Below are 22553 nucleotides of genomic sequence, written 5' to 3' on the forward strand. Positions count from 1 at the left end.
TTATTGAAGGCCTAGGGACAGATAAATCCTATCCTATTATCTCTCTTTTCAATCAATTTGCATGCAACCATGGGATAATAGATATAAAGGTGAAAGGAATCTCAGTGTCCATCTAGTCTGACCTCCTCATTTTACAGAAATATAAATTCAAGTCTATGGATATTAAATGAATTTTCATAGCATATGTAGAAAATTTAGAAGTTACAAGTATACAAATTATAAGAAGAAATTTAGAACGATATGTGATCACAACGGTGTAGTGTTCTTCATCAGGGTAGTTCATGCCCTTGTATGTCTTCTTATCTTATTAATTTCTCATCAATATCTTCCAATAAGCATTACATAGAGAATTTATCCAAAGTACTGGAACCTTGTCTCCAAATTGTTAAACATTTTTCATCACACACACACACACACACACACACAGTTCAATGACTCACAGTCTAGTAATCTTTCCACTATTACATGCTAATTCCATTTATTTTCCTATTGTGCCTATGGTTACATATAATTTTGTACTTTCTGAGGTCATGGTTTTCCTTAACTCACAAACAAGTAACTCCACTAAGAGAAATTAGGTCTTTCAAAAGATGAGACTTCATCTAGTACTTGAAGGAAAAAAGGTGTAAGTATGAAGAGGGTGAAATTTCAATGTACAGCAGATGAATCACTTAAAATGTATAGTGAGAAGATAGGTGTCTTTTGTGAAGAACACTAAGAAGGCCAATGTCACTGGTGGCAGAATATATGAAGGGATAAAGCATAAAATAAGGGAAGGACAGAAAGGGGACAGGTTATGAAAAGTTTTAAAGAACAAAACAGGACTTCTATCTTAGATCTTAGAAGTAGTAGCGAACCATTGCAGCTCAATAAAAATATAGTGTGTGTTTCATGTTACTAATAATAAGAGAAAGGCCAATTAAAACAACTCTAAGGGGAGGGGATACTTCAAATTCCTTACAGTAGCAAAGATATTGTTTAAACAAGCATAATTATGGGAAGATAGGGATATGAATACACTATTGATGGATCTATGAATTTGGTTCAAGAACAATGAAGAGCAATTTACAACAAGACTCAAACAATAACCTTTGATTAATGTCATACTGTGAACCAGAGATGTTACTGATGTGCCAATGAAAGATCAAAGAAAGTAGGAAATAACATATACAAAATCTGCAAGAATAATATATTTATATGCATATATACCTATATATGTGGATTATTAAAGATTATGCACATGCATATATAGAATATGTAAGTAATTATATATCTGTGTGTGTGTGTATATATATATATATAATGTAAATTCACATCTATATACTCTTTATGAAGTACCAAAAAGCTGAAAACTAAGGCACTGGGTTTTCATTATTATGACATGGCTAAATTATATGAAGATAATACTTCCCACTTATCTTAATACATTATAAACCAAGTTCCCAGAACCCGTGAAATCTAGCCATTGATTTTATAGTGGGTACTTGCAAGCCATTGTAAAAAAAAAAATTTGCTTTACCCTTGTAGCACCAATGTAATACTCACAGCAACTACAGTGGCCATGAATGCCCTGGGGCAATTCTGAATGGAAAAATACAACAGACTCCCAACTTGGAAGACAGAACCTAAACATTTATTCAGACACCAGAAAACCAAATCCATCACAGCAACAAAAACCTATACACAATAACATGCAGAAGATAACACTAGTCCCAAACCTTCCCCCTTCTAGATATCCCACAAACCAGCTCCATTAAACAAAATCACCAAATCTTTCACTCATACTTGCTAACTGCTGACTTGCCTGCACCCTTCCTACCTTTGACTAGTGTCATGACTAACTGCCTTTCAGCTCTGCTCTAGCTCCACACTTTCAAGCTCTAACCTTCAGCAAGCTCCTCCCATCACAGGCTCCATGTGATTCAGACTCCCATGTGACCCAGACAGGTCACATGGGCCTATTAATGAATGAGAAATCTTCCCACTTAAATTACCATTGCAACCCTGCGGTTAATAATTCTGAAATGATCTTGATATTTCTAACCATTGACTTTCTACCTGGTAATTCATAGTCAATTTTCTTTTAATCATATGATTAGGTGATAGACACATTTAGCACCATCCAACTTTCTTCTTGAAGAAAATATTCATGATTGTGACATGAGGGTATTGAGTAGTCCATTAGCCTTAGGTTTTTTTTTGTTTCTTTGTTTCTCCCTTAAAATATTTTACATCTGGATTCTTCCACTCTCACCTCTGCTCACTCTTACATTGAAAATGCTGCAAATTCAAGTATATTTAATTTGGGCTATCTCGTTACATTTTTAGTGACATTTCCTGGCTTTCTGCTGTTCAATATACATTGAATTTTGAGGCATAAGACATAGGTTTGTGCCTCAGATCTGGCAAATATTTCCTGTAAAATCATGGGTTCATCACTTCCTGTCTCTTTGCCTCAATTTTCTCTACTACAAAAATAGGATGATAGTTGAACAACAGACCTTGCAGGTTAAAAGGGAAATGCTTTTTCAACCTTAAAACATCATATTAATGTGAACTATGAATTATTGCCGTTGATACTGCTGGGCTATATTATGAACACTTATGACATCTCTAAAAACTTTGTTAGCTAATCTTACTTTTAGAAGCAACCTCAAGTTACATTGATAGTGAGAATGTGAATTGTGTTATAATTAATTTCTTCTAGTAGTACTCGTTGTCTAAAAAAATCAGAAGCAGAAAAATATTTCATGATATATGAAAATAATATGCAATTCAAATCTCAGAGTCCATAAACATTTATTTTAATATAGTCACACTCATTCAAGTGCCATGCCAAATGCTGTACTACAATAAGAGCAGCTACTGGTGCAATATACAGACGTGGATGTGGAAGGCATTTTGCCTCAAGTGTCCATGATGAATTTTTTAAGTCCTTGCATTGCAATGAAGTACTAAGTTTATCAGAAAAAATTCCTTGCACACTGTGGTTGTTGCTGAGTACAAAGTTCTTCTGGTTCTGCTCCATTTGCTCAGCATCAGTTCATATAAGTCTTTCCAGGCCTGCCTGAAGTCTTCCTGTTCATCATTTCTTATAGCACAATAGTATTCCATTACATTCATATACCACAGCTTGTTCAATCATTCCCCAATTGATGGTCATCCTCTTGATTTCCAGTTTTTGGACACCACAAGGAGAACTACTCAAAGCATATTTTTTCCACTTACATTATTATTTTCTATGGGTTTTCTTTTTTCTTTTGACCTATTTCTTCTTCAACAACTGTGAATGCGCTCTACATGAAAGCACATTTTTATAACCCATATCAAATTGCCTACCACTTGTGAAAGAGGGGAGAGGAGGAAAGGAGGGAGAATATTTTGGAACTCATACCTTGTAAAAATGAATGACAAAAGTTTCTTGACATGTAATTGGGAAAAAATAAAATGCTATTAAAAATAAAATGAGTGGGTTAAACTTAGATGGACTCTAAGCTCCTATCTAACTATAATTCAATGATCTCAGGGAATTATGTTGAGATGAACTAAAATGTTTATGTTTTTTGACCCAGAGGTATCATAGCTATATTCACACCCCAAGGACACAAATGATAAAAGAAACTTCTCAGGTATACCAAAATACTTGTATTTTATTTTCCTAGTTACAAAGAGCTAGAAACAAGCTAGATGTCCATTGGGAAATTACTAAAGGAACTGTGATATTTGAATGTAACATAATTTTATAGCATTGTAAAAAGAGGTATGATAAATTCAGACAAGCACAAGAAGACATATGAACAGAAAAAAATGAGGTAAGCAGAACAATGCAGGCAATAACAGGATAATAGCAAAAAGAAAGATAAAACTAAATAAAATAAAAAGAAGAAAACAGTAATAGAGTGTAATAAAGTATGAAAGAAAATAATAGATTTAGATATTAAAGAGATTTACAAAGACATACTGTCCAATCTTCTTTATAAGGATGAGAAAATTGAAGCCCAGGGAGACTATGGGATTTTTCCAACATAACACAAAAATAAGAGTCAGAGGCAGGATTGGAACTCTGGTTCTCTTTTCATGATAGGTTGATATTGAATTATAATGACCATTCTTCATCCTAAATAAGAGATATGAGGGTATTTTCTTCTATTTCCCTATAAGGAGTATGATGAGAGTAGATATTGTTGTTTATATTAGTTTTGCAGAATTATTTTTTGCTCTTCATTTTTTTATGTTTTAAGAGATATTTCTGAGGAAAACAAACTTTAAAATGTAGATGATGTAAAGAAAGATATCAGTGAAACAAAGACAGGATGATTGTGCAAACTATAGAGAAACATAAGTATAGCATATTAAGTCATATAAAGTGAAGTAATGAGAATTAGGATAATGATATATACAGATAATGAAACAATGTAAGTGGAAAGAGCAACAAAAGAAGCTAAATACTGTAATTATAGATGCCAAATTCTGCTTTAAAAATGTGATATGAGAGTGAACTTCCTTTCATTTTGTTTTTCCAGTCATTCATTGGGATATCACTAGACTCTGTGGAAAGAAAAAAAAAATCAGAGGTAGATAATGTGACAATTGGTGCTCAAAATTCACTTTGAAATTTCTCTGATACAGCATCTGGGCCATTCTGCTGCCCAGAGGCTACTTGGTCTTGTATCTTCACCCAAATCAAAAGCAGATGTAGGACACGTATTTTCATGGATGAAAACATTCATGTGGATAAGAGTAACAGAATGTGAAGAGAATTTAAATTGCTATCAATGATTTACAACCACTCTAATTTGTATATTCATTAGAAGTACCCTACTTTTTAAAATGCATTTTAACCTTCACAAATAAAATTGAAATATTTATGAACTGAATTAATATTGCTTTGTCCTATATTGAAGAAAGTAGCATCTATTCATTTATTAATTTTAATGGCAAAAATGCTATTATTTGAATTTCACATGAAATTCATGTTTATCTCTTTCTTATTTCAGTATCTGAATAGTAAAGTGTCCAAATACAGTACCTGGGGAACTGACTAATAGTTTTTACTCCCCTGTGTCATCTTTGCATAGTTAACAAACAACAGATGTCTGCTTTCAGAATTAGATAGGGAAGAACTTAAGCAAGATGTTTCTGAGAGCGCTGGGTTGTGAATTCTTTGCATTTGGGTACCTGGATGAAATCCAGCACCAAGGCATTGTTGCAAAAAACATCAGATCTGTCTTTGCCTCAAGTTTCATGCTTTTAAAACCCACAAAGCTAGTCACCAATTAATTTGGAATGTAGAAAAATCAGAATAATTTCTCCCATTTTGTGTCTTAGTCAGATATCTTCACTTCACTACAAATCAATTTGTAACAATTTCAATTACTCAATGTCCACATTCATCTTAATCAAAATTGAGCTATTTCTCCTAGAATATAAACTATCTGAACAGAAGTTTTCAGTTTAAAATGGTCTGACTAAAGTTTTTCCTCAAAGAAGAGATATACGTCTTTCTTTTATATGCAAAGGTGACAGTCTATTACCATGGACTTAAGTAACAACTCAAATGTTTAAAGTTTAGGCAAACAGCAAGAAGAACTAAAGGTTCTACTTTCAGGTGAGAAATTTTGGTTTCATAAGCGAAAAATTAGTGAGACACAACCTATAATTGGAATAGGTCTCTGAATTTGTACATACTTTATTAAAAAGAATAGGTAAGAGGTGGGAGATGAATGAGGTAAGATATAAATATATGTTAAAATGAAAAACAAAACAGGAATTAGAGGCACAACGTAGATAGTATATTGTATTTGGTAGAAAGTTATTTAAGGGAGAAAAGCAGAAATGGTTTTGACATTGATGTATACCATAGACCAGTAATCCTGAAGAAAAGAGATGGATGATGAATTTTGGTAATGAATCATAAGCCTGATGCAGAGGCATGATAAAATAGTAAGGAAGAACTTCAATTATGCAAACATCTTTCAGTGTTCTCTCTGCCAAAAGCCAAGGAGCAAATACATTCTTGATTTACCTGTGTGATAACTAAAAAATTCAAACTTAGAACTATCAAAGAAAAATCCTTACTAATTCTTACTAAAAAGAGAAATTAGTTGCTGTAGCAAAAATATTGCTAAATGTGGAGTAATTCCCACACCAGTAATGAGTAATTTCTAATCATGGAAATGGACTGTAGTCTCATATTTGTGATGTTATTGGTACTTATCAAATCTTGTGCATTTAGATTTCTTTCTTGAGACAATAAATGATTATAATGGTAATTTAAATGGGAAGATCTTTCCCATTCATTAATAGGCCCATGTGACCTTCCTGAGTTACATGGAAGTCTGAGTCACATGGAGCTTGTGGTGAAAGGAGCTTGATGAACAGGTGGAACAAGAAGGGCGGAAGAGGAAATGGCACAGCTAGAGCAGAGCTGAGAGGAAGTTAGTCAGAGGCCAGTCAGAGCTGGGAAGGATGCAAGAAAGCAGGCAACTGGCTACCATTAGTCAAAGGGCTTGTTTGTGATTTTGTTTAAGGGATCCTACTTGTGATTTCTTTAATGGAGCTGGTTTGTGGAAAGCCTAGCAGAGGGAAGACTTGGGGATGGTATTGCCCTCTGCATTGTTGTTGGGTATAGGTGTCTTAGTTGCTATGATGGATTTGACTTTCTGGTGTCTGAATAAATGTTTTGGTTCTGCCTTTCATGTGGGGAGTTTGTTGTATTTTGTGATCCAGAATTGCACTGCAGTATTCATGGTCATGGTAGACACTGTGAATATCACATAGGTGCTACAGTGATATAGAGGTATGAGGTTTCTGTGTAGACTATGAATGTTTGGCCTCTCACATTCTCTACTTCTAATCTAAAATAGACATCTTACCATATTCATATATTTATGCATTTTCATGGGAGTAGCAAAAAAATGTTTCTATTGTTGCTGTTATTTTGTGTGATTATGTGTGCATACAGACATCTTAAATTTTTGGTCCAGGGTATTTTGGTGATGGAACTCCTTTACTAATGCAGATGAACATTTCTTTTGCAGTTTATATTCACAGGGAATTTAAATACTTTGTGCACTTATAAAATCAGTCTGTTTCACAGATAGTATTGAACCTAGATCTTCCTGACTCTGAAAAAGAATCTTTATTCGCTATAATATCCTGTCATATAGAAGAACATTTTGTTTTCATTTAGAGAGTCTTATTGTTTTGTATGAGTCCTCTACCAATGTCTTCAATGTAATCTTCTATTAAGAATGATATTCTAGGGTGTTTTGAACACACATAACTTCAATTTTACTGTAACTTACTAGCTTCTAGAAGGAGGAGACAAGTGCTAGAAAATGAAATATGAAAGAAAAAGACAAATAAAGGAGAAGTTAAAAGAGAAAAAGAAGAGGAAAAGGTGAGGGGGAACTGATGAAGAATCAATAATGAGAAAGTTGGATATATGAATTGCCATACCTTTCCGTCCGGGGTATTGTACATAGTGTGTATATGAACTGGGCAAAGTAGATGAATGATAAAGGGGGAAAAGCAAAACAAAACAAAATCTTCTCTCTTGAAATCAGGATTCTAAATTAAAACTTATATTTAAAACATGTATTTACTGAATACCTACTATGTGTCAAACACTGTGCTAGACCCTGCTACTTCACTCCTGACCTGTCTGGGTAAACCTGGAGAATTTTTTTTAAGGAAAGTTCAAAAATAACATGAAAACATTTTCAAAATGAACTGTGATTTTCGTATTACACCTTTCAGAAGTGAGACTTGAAATATAACAATTTTCTGAGTTGTACTTTTTGTGCCTAGGTGTCAAATCCAGCAAATTGTTTTTTTATCTCTTTAAGGTAGTTTTTAGAAATTTACATTTTACCATAGCACTGGGCTTAGAGCTCTATCAATCATTATCAAGGGTTTTCTAAGGGACTTGAGATTTATTTACCCCCAGAAATTATCCATGAAACTTCCTTAAAATAATTTCTGAGCTTAAATTTCTTATCTTAGTGTTTATGGCAACAACCATGTTGTTGGATGCAACTTACAGTGTGAGAACAAGAAATTTGACACCTTAAGATAAGAACTTAGCAATGCAGTCAAGAATATATAAAATTGTATTTAAAAATATTCTCTCCTGGAAAAAGGAACTTGTAGATTTTAAAGTTTTCTGTGTCACATAGCATAATTGTAAAAAATTGCTATTAATGAAAAATATCAAAATTTTGCTTTCATATAGATATGGTATTTGTACATGCTCAAAGTGATAATTGTCTTCCCTGAATAAATTAATATAATATAATATAATATAATATAATATAATATAATATAACTAAAAAATCTTTTCTTATAATTCAATTATTTTAAATCAACATGCAATGGAAAGAGCACTTGTTTTGAAGTTAGAGCAACCAGATTCATTTTCTGGATCTCTCAAAACAACCACCACCTTTGGCAAATAACCACTTTTGGCCTTAGTTGCCTCATTTGTAAAAAGAAAGGATTAAACTTTATGTCATTGTAGCACCCTTCTAACTTTAAATCTATGATGTTTGAATCACTTTCTGTTACTCAGAGTTTATAACTTAGTGAACAAATTTGAGAAGGTTCGATGATATTGTGATGTCAAAGACAAATGATTGAAAATTAAAAAATCTCTCTTCAAAGAGTTATTCTGTTAATATGAAAACTTTTTTAAAATAAACTTTTCTTTACCTTCATAAAATGTAGATTTCATGTCTTCAGAGAATTTTTTTCTGTCTAGAAATCTTAGTTTCTAAAGAACTTCCCCTTTTGACTAATTCCAACTTGCCCCAAATGCCTTTACCCCATCACCTTTTAAGCAAGTTACTAAAGTTTCTTCTCCTACTTTCTGAAAAAGAAAACGAAAGGAAGGAACACTTATTAAGAGCCTAAAATTTTCTAAACACTACTAAGTACTTTACAAATATTATCTCATTTGATCAAAACAACCCTGAACATTTGCTGATATTACTATCCCTATTTTGAAATTGAAGAAATTGAGGCATACGGAAGTTAAGTAATTTGCCTAGGTTCTCTTAACTAGGAAATAGCTGATGCTGGATTTGAATTCAGGTATTCCTGACTCTAGGACTGCTCTATTCATGGGGTAGCTAGGTGGTGCAGTGGATAGAGTACCAGTGCAGGAGTCAGGAGGACCTGAGTTCAAATTTCACCTCAGACACTTGATACTCACTAGCTGTGTTACCTTGGGCAAGTCACTTAACCCCAATTGCCTTATCCTGAGTCATCTCCAGTTATCCTGATGAATATCTGGTCACTGGATTCAGATGACTCTGGAGGAGAAGTGAGGCTGGTGACCTGCACAGTCCTCTTTCATTCAAGACAAAAGTCAAGTGCAAGTCATGTCATTATTTCTATGATGTCATGGTCTTCTTTGGGAACGAAGGACGAACACACACATACACACATGCACATCCACAATATCACCTAGCTCTCTCTAAATGAAAGCAAAAAGAAACTGAATTATTGTGTTAGTCAAACACTCAAAATATTCAAAATATAGGGAACTGGTTTTCCCATTTAAGCAAGCTCACTCTAATGCTTATATAATAAAACTCATAATAATGGGATAACAGGACTTCTCCCCTGGACAGGGGTCTACAAGGCCTGATTCATAGATAGGTCCCTTGATAGATAGATAGATAGATAGATGATAGATAGATAGATAGATAGATAGATAGATAGATAGATAGATAGATAGACAGGGAAAGACAGACATATGTTTTTATTTATCTATGTGTGTGTATGTATATGTGTGTATCTATTTATCTACATGTACTTTTCTGCCAATAGGCTAAGGTATGTTCATAGACTTGTGAGTATGTTTTTATGGGTGTTTTCTGATGGGGAGCAGATTGGAGGCCCTATTATAACTTATTTTTAGTAATTATCTGCTAACAGAATGTGCAATGAGATTGGCTAACAAGTCACGATAAATTTGCAAATACCTTAGAGAGAAAAAAAAATCAATATTAGGACCAGGGAGAATTTCCTTTCAGCTTTAAACAAGTTTATAGCAACAAAAAGCCACAAAAAAATTCCTTGTTAGCTGAATCCCAAAGAAATAATAAAACCTGTCCCATCCAGATGGCTGAGTCACAATAAAGGCGTTAACAGAATAAGCTCTGTTAAGTATAGTAATTAAAGGAACTACAGATATGGAGAATATCTTTTCTACTCTTGACCTCTGAAATCCCCAAGGTTGTGTACTGAATTTCTAAATAGTTAGAGATAAAGAAGTTTGTGCTTGCTTCTGCTTTTTTTTGTTTACTTATGCATCACATGAGTAAGATCTCTTTTAAATTTAATCTGCAGATGCAAATACACCTTGTGCATATGTATTCAGAAGAGGGAGAAAAATCCTTTTCAATGTCACCACAAATTTAATGTCATTAATACTGATTCAAGTATAAGAGGCATATTTTTTAAGATACTAGTATTGGAAGATCTGGATGTCTCCAGTGAAATCATTCAAGTTATAAATTTGAAGAGGGGTTTGATGGTTCGTATAAAAAAATAATCAAATGAGATTCTAATAGCTGAGCTTTTGCCTTATCTTGCCCTGAACTAGGCACCCATCTAATATCTAGATACCATTTCCAAATCATACCACCTTCACTCTGGCCATCATTTACATCATAATCCTGTTAGATCCTTACTTTCTGTCCCTGGGATTCTGGCTGTGATAGACTAGTTTTGCCTTATCTTGCCAGAAACTGGGCCTCTAAATTATTTCATGGACATCATTTATAAACTATGCTGTAGTGCAGGAAACCTATTATCTTTTTGAGGCTATCTTTATGTGTTTTCTTAATGTCATTGAATTTAAGCTCCTTGAAGGTACGGACTATCTTACTTTCTTAAATTTGCATCCTCAGCAATCAGCACAATTCCTGATACATAGCATGATCCTTACTGAATGATCTATCCATTTATTTATCTATCTATCATCTATCTATCTATCTATCTATCTATCTATCTATCTATCTATCTGTCTGTCTGTCTGTCTGTCTGTCTATCTATCTATCTGTCTGTCTGTCTGTCTGTCTGTGTCTGTTTATCTATCTATCCATCCATCCATCCATCCATCTATCTCTCTATCTATCTATGCATCTATCTATCTACTAGAGATAAAAGCATGGACACATGCACAGCAAAATTGTGGGTGGCGTAAAAATTAAAGTTTGGATGAAAGAATGAGGAGGTAAAAATACCTCTAAAGACTAGAATAGTAGGACCAAATAAAATAAGGCAAAAATAGGCTAAAAAAAGTTCTGTAATTCCTGCATAATTTTCACGCAAATTGAACAATACCATATTCCCATTAATGATATCTTTTATTTATTTTGCCTTAGAAAATTAAGTTGGATTGTGAACAAAAGTTTTAATACGAATAAATGTGAAATCCAATCTTCAGTTAAAAACACCAACTGTATAATGGGGCTGGTATGACTTTTCTATGGAAAAGTCAAAGTGGTTTAAGTGAACCTAGAGTTTTAATACAAGGCAAAACTGTGATATGCAATCAAAACATTAATATGATAATGGACTGTATTAAGAAAAGAACTTAACAAAGTAGAACATAGAGGAGGATATGACAAAGGAGCTCAAAACTGTGCTATTTAAGGACTTATCCAAAGATGTAGGGATGCTTAGGATGGGGAAATGTAACAGCAAGGACCCTGACATACACAGGAGGGCCTGCTGTACAGGTTCTTAGATCTGCTTTTTTACAAAGGAAAGCAACTTTTGAGGGGTCAACAATCTACTTTAATCAAACACATAAAACTCAATGTAACCAAGATTAAGGAAGAATTTTTGCAGCTAGTGTCTGTGATAAAGGCCTCACTTCTAAAATATATAGAGAACTGACTCAAATGCACAAGAACATAAGTCAATCCCCAACTGATAAGTAGTCAAAGGATATGAACAGGCAGTTTTCAGAGGAAGAAATCAAAGCTATCTACAGTCATATAAAAAAATGCCCTAAATCACTATTGATTAGAGAGATGCAAATCAAAACAACTCTTGAGTTACCACATCACATCTATCAGATTGGCTAACATGACAAAACAGGATGAAAATAAATTTTGGAGAAGATGTGGGAGAGCTGGAACACTAATTCATTGTTGGTGCAGCTGTGAGCTGATCTAGCCATTCTGGAGGACCATTTGGAACTGTATCTAAAGGGCTACAAAAATGTACATACCCTTTGAGCCAGCAATACCGCTTTTAGGACTGTCCACAAGAGATCATAAAAATGGGAAAGGGTTCCACATGTACAAAAATATTTATAGCAGTGCTCTTTGTGGTGGCCAAGAACTGGAAATCAAGGAGATGCCCATCAATTGGGGAATGGCTGAATAAATTGTGGGATATGAATGTAATGGAATATTATTGTAGTGTAAGAAATGATGAACAGGAAGACTTCAGAGAGGCCTGAAAATACTTGTATAAACTGATGCTGAGAGAAAGGAGCAGAACCAGGAGAACTTTATACACAGCAGCAACAACCACAGTGTGTGAGGATTTTTTCTGGTAGACTTAGAACTTCATTGCAATGCAAGGACTTAAAAAATTCCCAATGATCTCTTAAGGCAAAATGCCTTTCACATCCCAAGAAAGAATTATGGAATTTGATCACAGAATGTAGAAGATCATTTTCTTTTGTTACACTTTGGTTTGTTTTATTATTTCTCCCATTCATTTTAATTCTTCTGTACAACATGACTAAGGTGAAAATGTATTTAATAGGAATGTATGTGTAGAACCTATATAAAATTGCATGCTGACTCGGGGAGAGAGGGGGAATAGAGGTGGGATGGAGAGGGAGGGAGGGGGAAAAAAATCTAAGTTATGTGGAAGTGATTGTAGAACACTGAAAACAAAAAAAAAAATAATAAAAAAAATCAAGCATATGTATCATTCACTTAGTTCAGGGGGAAAAGTCAGCACCCAGAACTTTAGGGCAAATACAAACAGAAATAAATAAAGATCTAACAGGCAGTGCTTCCAGCTCTCTGACCATAAGCAATACATACATAGCTGCCAGAGAGGGAAGCATCAACATCTGGGTTTTCAAAGCTGGATTCACAGAATTTCATCTGTCCAAATAAACACTTCCAATGAGGAAGCCCCAAAGTGAAACCTCACCTCAGAGTACACACACACACACACACACACACACACACACACACATATGCATGCAATCACATATACATATATACACACACACACACACACACACACACACACACACACACACACGCCGTGAAGGAAGAAGTATTTTAGTATTCATTAGTTTTATACATCATAGTAACAGTTGGAATCTGCAAAGACATATTTTAACTCAAGTTGTGAAAAACTAACATTTAGAAGTGGATTGTGCTACCTTGTGTGATACTGTGTTATTCATTACTAGAAATAATTACTAGGGGCTATGTCATGGTAAGGACTTGGTAAAGGTATCTCTTGCTAAGTTTCTTTTCAACTAGATCAAGAAGTCCTTCATAAGTCTATAATTCTATTAATGTGGAGCAGTTAGGTGGTGCAGTGGATGGAGCACCAGGGCAGGAGTCAGGAGGACCTGAGTTCAAATCTCACCTCAGACACTTGATACTCACTAGCTGTGTCACCTTGGGCAAGTCACAACCCCAATTGCCTCATCCTGGGTCATCTCCAGTTATCCTGATGAATATCTGGTCACTGGATTCAGATGGTTCTGGAGAAGTGAGATCAGTGACCTGCACAGCCCTCTCTCACTCAAAACAAACTCAAGTGCAAGCCATGTCATTATTTCTCTGATGGCATGGTCTTCTTCAGCAACGAAGGATGAACACACAATTCTATTAATATTTGTTGAAAAAGTTTAATAATTTTAGCTATTTTCAATTTCATAAATTCTATTAAAATTAAATATAATTATTGCTCATCACAAATACTGGACAACAGTTTGTTATTTCTAGTTAAACTACAGCTACTCAATGAGAAACCCAATTAACTATGTTAGCAACATTTATTCAATACTCACAGTATGCAAAGTTTACTCTTCCCTTGATTTGCTACCATAGAATAAGACATGAGTCCTATCCATAAGGAATGATACTTACCACCAGCTTATTTATGCGGACACAATGCAGGGTAAACCAGAACAAATTAATATAGACAAATTAAACAAACACACAAGCTATGTACCTACACAGAGGTCAACAGAAATTGAAAGGTATGGAATTCAAATTCAAATGTGGCTAATCAAGAAAGACTTCATTAAGGAAATGAATCTTAAGATTTTAAAGACTGACAGAGGAAAAGTTTGTCAGAGAAGGCAGGGAAGGGTATTGTAGAAGTATGTACATGCACAGACTCTGAAGACAGAGACTTCAATTTATATATAAATAGAGACATTAAGCAGATTTCTTTTCTGAATTGTTGCTGAAAACAGGACCTTAGGAGAATGTTAATTAGACACAAGGAATGGGAAGGGGAGGACAATCAGGGGAAGGTATTGAAGCACAAAGCAGTTTTATTAATGGAGAGGGCAAAAAACAATAGTGTACTAAACCTGCAATTTCATTGATGTGAGGAATAATCTGTGTGGGAACTCCTTTCATAGATGTGGATCATCCATTTATTTGTATCACATACTCTTAGAGAGAAGTTTAGAAAGAGTTTGAGTGGCTTACTTATGCTAACACAGTATTTGTCAGAGGACTTTAACTTGGTCATGATGACTGCAAGACCATCCTTCTATCTACTATGCCATGTGACTCCCAGATCCTACATTATATAGCTTATACATGAAAAGCCCTGAGAAATCTTTTTTTTTTTAATTTTTGAGTGCAGAGAGTGTCATGAGTGAGATTAAATAAAAGGACAAATAACACAATTATCAATGATCCATTACACAATTATTGAGAGAACATAAAATGAACTGTAGCAAGTACAGTGGCATGCATGAGCTACATGAATGCAAGGAGCTTAATTTTCTTGTCTCCAAGTTGGCAAATTAAGGTGAGTAGGAATATGACACAAGCAAAAGACAAAGCAAGAAGGTGAATAGACTGGTGGGAGTTATTCTTTATTTTTTTTGGCTGAAAATTTTTTTCAAATTTATTAATTTATTTGTTTTCAATTTTCAAAATTCACTTCCATAAGTTTTACATTTTCTCCCTCTCTCTCCCCTCCCTCTTCAAGACAACACGCAATATTATATGGTCTCTACATAAATAGATACATAGATAGATACATAGATAGATATAGAAATATAGATATATTCATATGAAATACATCTGCACACCAGTGATATTGCATAGAAGAATTATAATGAATGGGAGAAATGATGAGAAAAACAAAACATAATGAAGCACAGCAAAAAAGAAAATACTCTGCTTCGTTCTGTGTGTATTGTGTTTTGCATCATGAGTCCTTTGGAAATGTTTTAGGTCCTTGCATTGCTGAGAAGGGCTAAGTCAATCAAAATCAGTCCTTGCACACTGTGGCTGTTCTATGTATAATGTCCTCCTAGATCTGCTCACTTCACTCAGCATCATTTCATAGAAGCCTTTCCAGGTTTTCCTGAAGTCTATCTGCTCATTGTTTCTTATAGCAAAACAGCGTTCCATGATATTCATATACCATAACTTGTTCAGTCCTTCCCCAATTGATGGGCATCCTCTGGATTTTGTGTTCTTGGCCACCACAAAAAGAGCTACTCTAAATATTGCTTTGTACATGTGAGTCCTTTTCCTATCTGTATAATCTCCTTAGGTTACAGCCCTAGAAGCAATATTTCTGGGTCAAAATGTGTATCCATTTTCATAGCCCTTTGGACATAGTTCCAAATTGCTTTCCAGAATGATTGGATCATCTCACAGTTCCACCAATAGTGAATTAATTTTTCAACTTTCCCACATGTTCTCCAATATTTATCATTTTCCTGTTTTGTCATGTTAGCCAATCTGATAGGTATGATGTGGTACCTCAGAGTTGTTTTGATTTGCATCTCTCTAATCAATAGTGATTTATAGCATTCCTCCATCCCAGAAACTGCAGTCCTTAGGTTTATCAAACAGTAGATGGATACAGTCATTGACTACTATGTCTTGTGTACCTAACCTTTTCCACTGATCTAACCCTCTATTTTTTAACCAGTACCAAGTGGTTTTGATGATAGTTGCTTTACAATAGAATTTAAGATCTTGTATGGATAGGCCACCTTCCCTAGCATTTCTTTTCATTAATTCCTTTGGTATTCTGAAACTTTTGTTCTTCCAGATGAATTTTGATATTATTTTTTTCTAATTCTATAAAATAATTTTATAGGTTTATAGTTCTATAAAATAAATTTTGGTAGTTTGATTGGTATATTGGTACTGAATAAGTAAATTAATTTAGGAGAATTGTCATTTTAATTATATTAGTTTGGCCCACCAAAAAGCCACTGATGTTTTTTTCCAATTATTTATATTTGACTTTATTTGTGCAAAAAGTGTTTTGTAGAGGGCAGAACCAAGATGGTGGAGTGAGAGCAACTACTCACCTAAGCTCTAAGACAAACTCCTTCAGATACCTCTGAAAAGAGAATCTGACCAGATTTTGGAGGGGCAGAATCCAATAGGAGATAGACTGTAGCCGATTTCTAGCCCAGAACAGACTGCAAGGTCAACAGGGAGAATCTGTTGCAAGGGGGCTGGAAGAGCCCACAGTGCACAGCACACAGACTGTACCAGTGCCATTTCCACTGCAGCAGGGCCAAGCAGGAAGCCCTGAACAGTCTGAGGCAGTGGCTGCACTGTGAAATATCAGGCATATCAGCCCAGAACTGGAGTCCAGTGGAATGGAGCAAGTGAGAATCATGGAGTCCCTGGTATCTGCAGCAGCTGCTCCTGAGACCATCAGCAAGCAGATTAAATGTCTGTAAGTCACCTATGTGAACTTCTGGGAGCCAAGATGGCAGAATGATCAGTAAATGCTCTCCCCTTCCCCTTGCTGACTTTGAAAGACCCATAAAATATCTCCCCAGGAAAAAGCCTGGAACAGTGGGATCAACCTAAGGGAAAAACAGTCTCTTAGCACATGAGGCTAGGAAAATCACTAATGAGGGTCACTTTTGCTGTGGTTGAAGGGGTCCAGTGCAGGACAGGAGCTGCCCCAGAAGGCCCCAATTCAGCAAACTGGGAGGAGATCCTGAGTCTCAGGGAATGGAGCCATCAACTTCCAACACAAGGACCCCAGGCATGTCTCAGCACCCCAGGGGAATCATGAAGACACCAGTACAGATCGGATCACCAATCACTGAGCTTGCTTATGCTCTAACTCAGCAGAGGAGACCTGCTGCAGACAGACCAACCCTCCCCCACACTTAGCGCAGCTAACTCCAGGGCAACTCAACTAACTCTAGAAAGACTTCACCTGACCTCTGCTTTCTCCCACCAGCCAGCTCAGCACCAAGTAAGCTACAGCGTTTTAAGGAACTTAAGAAACTCATTAATGTTGAACTATTTGCATCGCTACATGTAAAGATTTTTTTTTTTTGTAATTTATGAAAACTTTTTTCAGTTTCAGGGTCATTAGAAGGAATACATGCATACATATATATGTGTGTGTATGTATATGGCTATGTATGCAGGTGTGCATTATTTATCTGTAGGTATGTATATATACATGGGTGTATATATATATATGTATATATGTATATGTATATATACATATATACATAAGAACCAGAGGCCACAACATACAAAACCTCAAGTTCTAGGCACAAGAACTATGAGAAAAGTGTTTTGTAATTGTGTTTATATAGTACCTTTGTTTGTTTTGGCAGATAGAAACTCAAATACCTTATAATGTCTACAGTAACATTAGATGGCATTTTTCTTTCTATCTCTTGCTGTTAAGTTTTGCTAATAATATATAGAAGTGAAGTTGATTTGTGGGGGTTTGTTTTATATCTTGCAACTTTAGTAAAGTTGCTTATTATTTCAAGTAATTTTTTACTTGATTTTCTAGGATTCTCTAACTATATCATCATATTATTTGCAAAGAGTGATAGCTTTGTTTCTTCTTTGTCTATTCTAATTCTCTTATTTTTATCTTCTCTTATTGCTAAGGCTAACATTTCTGGTACAATATTTAACAACAGTGGTGATAGGGCACATTCTTGTTTCACCCCCAGTCTTACTGGAAATAGATCTAGCTTATGCCATTACTTATAATGCTTGCTGATGATTTTAGGTAAATGCTACTTGTCATTGTAAGGAAAGCTCCATTTATTCCTAAATTCTCCTGTATTTTCAAAAGGAATGAGTACTGTATTTTGTCAAAAGCTTTTTCTGCATGTGTTGAGAGAATTATATGGTTTCTATTATTCTTGTTAATATGGTCAATTATACCGATAGTTTTCCTAATATTTTTTCTTTTTTTAAAATGTTATAAAATTTATTTATTTTCAGTTCTCAACATATACTTCCACAAGAATTTGAATTCAAAATTTTCTCTCCATGTTTCCACACCCCCACCCCAGGAAAGCATGCACCCCATCCACCCCTTCCTCTAGTCTGTCCTCCCTTCTATTACCCAGCCTTCTTCCATCTCCCTTCCCCTCTATTTTTCCGTAAGGCAGAATAGATTTCGATACTCCATTGCCTGAATAGCTTAATTTTCAGTTTCATGCTAAAATAATTTTTAACATTCATTCTTAAAACTTTGAGTTCCATATTCTCATCTTTTCTGCCTCTCTAACCACCCTCACTGAGAAAGCAAGCAATTCAATATAGTTCATACATGTGTAACAATGCAAAGTATTTCCATAACAGCTATGTTGTAAAAGATTAATTATATTTCCCTGTATCTATCCAACCCTCGGTTTATTTGATTCTCTCCTTTGACTTTTCCTTCCATAATAGTGTTTGCTTCTGATTATCCCTTTCCTCAATTTATTATCCTTTATATTAACTGTATATTATTTGTATATATTCCATATCCAATTGAGTGTGTGTTATTCCCTCCTTAAACCAAATCCCATGAGAGTAAGGTTCACTTATTTCCTTTCATCTCCCCCCTCTTCCCCTCCACTGCAAAAGCTCTTTCTATTATGTGAGATGATTTGCTACATTCTACCTCTCCCATTCTCATGCTCACAGTACATTTCACTCAAGAGTAAATTTTATTTTTTTAGGTATTCTCCCTTCATATTCAACTCAGCCTATGCCCTCTGTCAATATATATGTATGTATATATACATATATATACATGCCTACAGATAAATAATGCACACCTGTATACATAGCCATATACATACACACACATATATATGTATGCATGTATTCCTTCTAATGACCCTAAAACTGAAAAAAGGTTTCATAAATTACAAAAAAAATCTTTCCATGTAGGGATGCAAATAGTTGAACATTAATGAGTTCCTTAAGTCTACTCTTTTCTCTTTTCTCTTTTAATGATTCTCTAGGTTCTTGTATTTGAAAGTTAAATTATCTATTCTACTCTATTATTTTCAAGAAGAATTTTTGGAAGTCCTCTATTTTATTGAAATTCCATTTTTTTCTCCTGAAGCAATATACTTAGTTTTGCTGGGTAGGTGATTCTTGGTTTTAATTCCATCTCTTTTGAACTATCAAATGTTATATCCTAAAATCTTCGATTCCTTCATGTAGAAGCTGCTAAATCCTGTGTTATCCAGATTGTGCTTTCACAATACTGAATTGTTTCTTTCTGGCTGCTTGTAACATTTTCTCCTTGACCTAGGAACTCTGGAATTTGGTTACAGTATTCCAAGGAGTTTATCTTTGTGAATCTTTTTCAGGAGGTAATCAGTGAATTCTGTCCATTTCTATTTTATACTCCGGTTCTAAAATATCAGGGCAGTTTTCCTTGATAATTTCTTGGAAGATGATGTCTAGGTTCATTGTATGAGCATGGTTTTCAGGTAGACCAATGATTTTAAATTAAATCTCCTGAATCTATTTTTCAGACCAGTTTTTTTTCCAATGAGATATTTCACATTCTCTTATATTTTTTGCATTCTTTTGGTTTTGTTTTATAATTACTTCGTTTCTCATAAAGTTAAAGCTTTCATCTGCTCCATTTTAATTTTTAAAGAACTATTTTCTTCAGTGATCTTTTGAACCTCTTTTACCATTTGGTCAATTCTGCTTTTTAAAGCATTCTTTTCCACATTGGTCTTTTGGACCTCTTTTGTCATTTGGGTTAGTCTATTTTTAAAGGTGTTATTTTCTTCAGCATTTTTTGGGTCATGTTCTGCAAGCTGTTGACTTGCTTTTCATGATTTTCTTTCATCAATCTCTTTTCTCTTCCTAATTTTTCCTCCACTACTTTTACTTGATTTTCAAATCCTTTTTGAGCTCTTCCATGATCTGAGATCATTGCATAGCTTTTGGAGGTTTTGAATGTAGAAGCTTTGACTTTGATTTCTTCCTCTGATGCTATGCTTTGATCTTCCTCATTCTAAATGATGGAAGAAAATACTTTTTCACCAAGAAAATAAACTTTTATAATCTTACGTTTTCCCTTTTTTGGCCATTTTCCCTTCCAGTTACTTGACTTTTGAGTCCTTTGGCAGAAAGTGTGTGTGTGTGTGTGTGGGCATACTACCCTAGGCTTCAGAGGTGTTGTGCAACTGTTCTCTGAGGTATTTCTAGGAACCTGTAAGTTCTCAGTTCCTCCAAGGTGGCCCAGTCAAGGGAGAGGACTTTACTCCTCTCCTGGCCTGCACTCTGGTCTGTCAGCAACCACAAGCACTTTTTTCTGTCCTGGAACTGTGAGTAGGATTCCCTTTCCCCAGGCACCACTAGCTTCACTATGCCAGCCAGCACTCCTCCTCACCCCAGGACAGCCACTCTGGACTGAGATCTAGATCAGGTGCTCAATTCCCCCAGGTCTTCAGGTCAAGGCCTCTGAAAGTGGAAGCTGCTGCAGGAGTGGGTGCCACCCTCAGGACAGAGTTGGGGCCAGACAATGTACCCCCTCTCAGTCAGGTAAAAGCTCTTTTACTAACATTTAAAGCTGTCTTTGTCATTTGTAGGTTAAGAAATCTGGGAACCACAGTTTCTGCCCGTGATTCTGTGCCCTGAAGCCTGCTGTACTCCTTTCCATGCTGTAAGGCCTGGGCCAGGTTGCACTCTGCTCTGAGCCTGGTGTGATAGACCTTTCCTGTTGGCCTTCCAGTCTGTCTTGGGCAGGAAATCTGTGTTACTCTGTCATTTTTTGGCTTCTGCTAATCTAGAATTTGTTTAGAGTCATGTTTTACAGGTATTTTATGGGCTATGGGGTGAGAGCTTCTACAGGTCTGTCTTTCTACTCCACCCTCTTGTCTCTGCCCCCTAGTTTTCCTAGTATTGAACCAGTTTGGCATTCCTGGTATGAATCCAATATGATCAAAGTATGTTATTCTTTGGGGGTGAAGCCAACACAGTGGAGTAGAAAGATGGACCTGTAGAAGCTCCCCCTCTGAGCCCATAAAATACCTGTATAAATGACTCTAAATAAATTTTAAAGCAACAGAAGCCACAAAACGACAGAGTGAAAGAGATTTCCATGCCAGGATAACCTGGAAGGCTGACAGAAAAAGTCTATCAAAACGGGTACAGAGCAGAGTGTAGCCCAGCATGGTCCATGCAGCATGGCAGGAATAAGACCTGGAACAGACTTCAAGGCACCACCATCAGCAGCAGATCCCAGATTTCTCAAACCACAAATGCCAAAGACAGCTTCAAAGATCAGTGAGAGACCTCTTTTATGTGAGTGAGAAGGAAACATAGTGTGCACCCACAAGGAGCAGCCACTGCAGTGGCATCATCCATTTTTGGAGCTATCCACCTAAAGAACCTGGGGGAATTGAGCCGTTGATCTGAGTGACTCTCCTGGGTTGAGGAAGAATGCTGGCAATGGAGCTGGTTGAGGCTCTTTAGAGGAAACCCTGAAGTCAGATCCTGGACAGGACAGTGTGCCTGTGGTTTCTCCCAGACCAGAGTGCAGGCCAGGAGAGAAGTAACACCTCTCCCTTGATTGTGCCACCTTCAAGAAACTGAGAACTTACAGGCCCCCAGAGTATACCTTCCTCTTGAAAAATGACTCAAAAGTCAAGTAACTGGCTGAGAAAACATCCCAAAAAGGGGTGGGAAATTAGAAGGATACTTTCTTGGTGAACAGGTAATTACTTCTATCCTTTTGGATGAGGAAGAACATTGCATACCATCAGAGGAAGACCTAAACGTCAAGTCTTCTGCATCCAAAACCCAAATATGCAATTGCCTTACACAATGGAAGAAGTCGAAAAGGTTTTTGAAAATCAAGTAAGAGAGATGGAGGAAAAAATGGGAAAAGACATAAGAGCGATGCAAGAAAATCATGGAAAGTGAGGCAACAGCTTGCTAAAGGACACCCAAAAAAATGCTGAAGAAAATAACACCTTTAAAAATAGGGTAACTTAATTGGCAAAGAGGTCCAAAAAGCCAAGGAGGAGAAGACTTCTTTAAAAA

The 22553-nt window shown here is 35.6% G+C and overlaps 1 protein-coding gene across 12 annotated transcripts in view; it reads right to left on the reverse strand.

The window, feature by feature from the left end:
* Nucleotides 1-22553, reverse strand: part of CCDC102B (coiled-coil domain containing 102B) — an 845733-nt gene that overhangs the window by 266409 nt on the left and 556771 nt on the right. The window lies entirely within an intron of this gene.

Source organism: Notamacropus eugenii, chromosome 4 (genome assembly GCF_028372415.1).
Source record: "Notamacropus eugenii isolate mMacEug1 chromosome 4, mMacEug1.pri_v2, whole genome shotgun sequence".
NCBI lineage: Eukaryota > Metazoa > Chordata > Mammalia > Diprotodontia > Macropodidae > Notamacropus > Notamacropus eugenii.